Source organism: Coregonus clupeaformis, chromosome 9, assembly GCF_020615455.1.
Source record: "Coregonus clupeaformis isolate EN_2021a chromosome 9, ASM2061545v1, whole genome shotgun sequence".
In the NCBI taxonomy this organism is placed as follows: domain Eukaryota; kingdom Metazoa; phylum Chordata; class Actinopteri; order Salmoniformes; family Salmonidae; genus Coregonus; species Coregonus clupeaformis.
The window spans coordinates 20324624-20329623 of NC_059200.1; positions in this window are offsets into that span (position 1 = coordinate 20324624).

Here is a 5000-nt window from a genome sequence, read left to right on the forward strand (position 1 = left end):
GTGGAGTTGCAATGATCATGAGAACGGTGAGGAATCAGCCCAGAACTACACGGGTGGATCTTGTCAATGATTTCAAGGCAGCTGGGACCATAGTCACCAAGAAAACAATTGGTAACACACTATGCCGTGAAGGACTGAAATCCTGCAGCGCCCGCAAGGTCCCCCTGCTCAAGAAAGCACATAGACAGGGCCGTCTGAAGTTTGCCAATTAACATCTGAATGATTCAGAGGAGAACTGGGTGAAAGTGTTGTGGTCAGATGAGACCAAAATGGAGCTCTTTGGCATCAACTCAACTCGCCGTGTTTGGAGGAGGAGGAATGCTGCCTATGACCTCAAGAACACCATGCCCACCGTCAAACATGGAGGTGGAAACATTATGCTTTGGGGGTGTTTTTCTGCTAAGGGGACAGGACAACTTCACCGCATCAAAGGGACGATGGACGGGGCCATGTACCGTCAAATCTTGGGTGAGAACCTCCTTCCCTCAGCCAGGGCATTGAAAATGGGTCGTGGATGGGTATTCCAGCATGACAATGACCCAAAACACACGGCCAAGGCAACAAAGGAGTGGCTCAAGAAGAAACACATTAAGGTCCTGGAGTGGCCTAGCCAGTCTCCAGACCTTAATCCCATTGAAAATCTGTGGAGGGAGCTGAAGGTTCGAGATGCCAAACCTCGAAACCTTAATGACTTGGAGAAGATCTGCAAAGAGGAGTGGGACAAAATCCCTCTTGAGATGTGTGCATACCTGGTGGCCAACTACAAGAAATGCAAATAAATTGATAAAATTTTTGACATGCGTTTTTCTGGATTTTTTGGTTGTTATTCTGTCTCTCACTGTTCAAATAAACCTACCATTAAAATTATAGACTGATTATTTATTTGTCAATTGGCAAACGTACAAAATCAGCAGGGGATCAAATACTTTTTTCCCTCACTGTACATTTAAAAACATTAACATGTTGTGTGCATGTGTGTGCATCTATCATTTACACATACAGTGCATTCGGAAAGTGTTCAGACTCCTTCACTTTTTCCACATTTTGTTACTTTACAGCCTTATTATAAAATGGATTAAATCCAATTTTTTCCTCATCAATTTACACAAAATACCCCATAATGACAAAGCAAAAAACAGGTTTTTAGACATTTTTGCAAATGTATAAAAAATAAAAAACAAACATACCTTATTTACATATGTATTCAGACCCTTTGCTATGAGACTCGAAATTGAGATCAGGTGCATCCTGTTTCCATTGATCATCCTTGAGATGTTTCTACAAGTTGATTGGAGTCCATCTGTGGTAAATTCAATTGATTGGACGTGATTTGGAAAGGCACACACATGTCTATACAAGGTCCCACAGTTGACAGTGCATGTCAGAGCAAAAACCAAGCCATGAGGTCGAAGGAATTGTCCGTAGAGCTCCGAGACAGGATTGTGTGGAGGCACAGATCTGGGGAAGGATACCAAAAAATTTCTGCAACATTGAAGGTCCCCAAGAACACAGTGTACTCCATCATTCTTAAATGGAAGAAGTTTGGAACCACCAAGACTCTTCCACGAGCTGGCCGCCTGGCCATACTGAGCAATCAGTGGGTGACCAAGAACCCGATGGTCACTCTGATAGAGCTCCAGAGTTCCACTGTGGAGATGGGATAACCTTCCAGAAGGACAACCATCTCTGCAGCACTCCTCCAATCAGGCCTTTATGGTAGAGTGGCCAGACGGAAGCCACTCCTCAGTAAAAGGCACATGACAGCACGCTTGGAGTTTTCCAAAAGGCACCTAAAGGACTCTCAGACCATGAGAAACAAGATTCCCTGGTCTGATGAAACCAAGATTGAACTCCTTGGCCTGAATGCAAAGCGTCACGTCTGGAGGAAACCAGGCACCGCTCATCACCTGGCCAATACCATCCCTACGGTGAAGCATGGTGGTGGCAGCATCATGCTGTGGGGATGTTATTCAGCAGCAGGGACTGGGAGACTAGTCAGGATCGAGGGAAAGATTAATGGAGCAGAGAGATTAAGTACAGAGAGATCCTTGATGAAAACCTGCTCCAGAGTGCTCAGGACCTCAGACTGGGGCGAAGGTTCATCTTCCAACAGGACAACAACCCTAAGCACACAGCAAAGACAACGCAGGAGTGGCTTCGGAAAGTCTCTGAATGTCCTTGAGTGGCCCAGCCAGAACCCGGACTTGAACCCGATCGACCATCTCTGGAGAGACCTGAAAATAGCTGTGCAGCAACGCTCCCCTTCCAACCTGACAGAGATTGAGAGGATCTGCAGAGAAGAATGGGAGAAACTCTCCAAATACAGGTGTGCCAAGCTTGTAGCATCATACCCAAGAAGACTCGAGGCTGTAATCACTGCCAAAGGTGTTTCAACAATGTACTGAGTAAAGGGTCTGAATACTTATGTAAATGTAATATTTCATTTTTTTATTTCGGGGGGTTTAACATTTGCAAACATTTCTAAAAACCTGTTTTTGCTTTGTCATTATGGGGTTTTGTGTGTAGATTGATGAGGGAAAAAAGATATTTAATCAATTTTAGAATAAGGCTGTAACATAACAAAATGTGGAAAAAGTGAAGGGGTCTGAATACTTTCCTAATGTACTGTACATGTCAGTACATACACACAACAAGTAGGTCACATGGGGGAGGGGCATTGTGCAGTGAGGTGTTGCTTTATTCGGTTTTTTAAACCAAGTTTGCTGTTCACTTGTGCTATATGAGATGGAAGGGATAATAATTTCGTACGTTTCCTTGAATTTGTTCTGGACCTTCATTACTGTGTTGGTGTGTGTGGACCATGATAGATCCTTAGTGATGTGGACACCGAGGAAGTTGAAGCTCTCGACCAGCTCCAATATAGCCCTGTCGAAGTGAATAGGGGCGTGCTCGGCCCTCCGTTTCCTGTAGTCCGTGATCAGCTCCTCTGTCTTGCTGACGTTGAGGGATAGGTTGTTGTCCTGGCACCACACTGACAGATCTTTGACCTCCTCCCTATCGGCTGTCTCATCGTCGTCGGTGATCAGACCTACCACCGTCATGTCGTCGGCAAACTTGATGATGGTGTTGGAGTCGAGTGCACCACGCAGTCGTGGGTGAACAAGGAGTACAAGAGGGGACTAACCACGTACCCATGAGGGGCCCCCGTGTTGAGGGTCAGCGTGGCAGATGTGTTGTTGCCTACCCTCACCACCTGGGAAGTCCAGGATCCAGTTGCAGAGGAGGGTGTTCAGTCCCAGGGTCCTTAGCTTAGTGATGAGCTTGGAGGGTACTATGGTGTTGAACATTGAGCTGTAGTCAATTTACAGCATTCTCACATAGGTGTTCCTTTTGTCCAGGTGGGAAAGGGAAGTGTGGAGTGCAATAGATATTGCATCATCTGTGGATCTGTTGGGGCAGTATGTCAATTGGAGTGGGTCCAGGGTGTCTGGGATGATGGTGTTGATGTGAGCCATGACCAGCCTTTCAAAGCATTTCATGGCTACAAATGTGAGTGCTATGGGGCGATAGTCATTTAGACAGGTTACCTTGGTGTTCTTGGGCACAGGGACTATGGTGGTCTGCTGGAAACATGTATGTATTACAGACTGGGTCAGGGAGAGGTTGAAAATGTCCGTGAAGACACTTGCCAGCTGGTCAGCGCATATTCTGAGTACGCCTCCTGGTAATCCGTCTGGCCTTGTAAATGCTAACCTGTTTAATGGTCTTACATCACAAAGGCAGTAAAAATGATCAAGCTGAATATAGATTTGTGTTAACGACCGGCTCGATTTGGTCTTATGTAGCAAAATTTGAAATTGTGTTTTTTACTTTGGATAAAAATAGAGACTCAGAGCTAGAAAATGATATATCATACACTACAGTTGAGGAACGATGGGAAAGTAATTCTGCTTTGAAAGTTGATAAACTTGTAACCCCACTTTTGAGAAAATGGGCCTTGAATGTTTTCGTACACCTACTGGAGAGCTCTTCTTTGTCTACACCCATTCAGCATCATTCACACCCTCTTAAGCCTTAGCTCCACCCATCTCTTTAAGGATTCACATGTGAGGCCATGTGCTAAACAGAGTGAGCACGGTAGTGTACTAAACAACCAAAGATTTCAAGACTAAAGGCTGGTTTGTACTACGTCTATCGACATGTCTGTAGACAGTTGTCGCAGTGACATCATGAACATTCTATTGTCGTCCGACATCAAAAATGGTAATTGTCGTTATTTAAAATTATAAACACAAAAATGACAGGCTGCATGACATCAGCAGCCTGATGGTCCAAAATAGCATAACTGGTGTATTTTAACACCAATAAACCCATCTGTTTAAAAATGAATTTAGCATATGTCAATCTAGAAAACGAGGCAACTAAAAGCAACTTTCTAAACAATGTTTTGGTTCGTTTCTAGCTTGTTAGCTAACTAGCTAATGTTAGGTTAGCTGGCTAGCCAGTTCAAATAATGACCATATCATAGCTGGCGTCTTAACTTTAGCTCATTTTTATTCATTATTACAGGAAAATAAACTCACAACAAGATCATTATTTACAAGTTAATGGCGAGCTAATTACAGAAAATAAAAAGTGAAACAAAAGCAGGGTATTCTACCAGAGAATTTTAGAACTTGGACACTGTCTCGTTGGCCTAACATTATATCCTAATTTGACTTTGGTGCAGGTCATGTTGTTCTTCACATTACCGTCTCTGGTAAACACACACTTTATCAAATCAAATCTATGTTTATTTGTCACATGCACAGGATACAGTCGGTGTAAACGATATAATGAAAAGGTTACTTGCATAGTGTAGTCTTTTGTTTTACATTTTAGTCATTTAGCAGACGCTCTTATCCAGAGCGATTAACAGTTAGTGAGTGCATACATTTTCATACTGGCCCCCCGTGGGAAACGAACCCACAACCCTGGCGTTGCAAGCTAGCTAGACTCTCTTACCGGTATACATGGATGAATGCTTCTCCCTCTTTTCA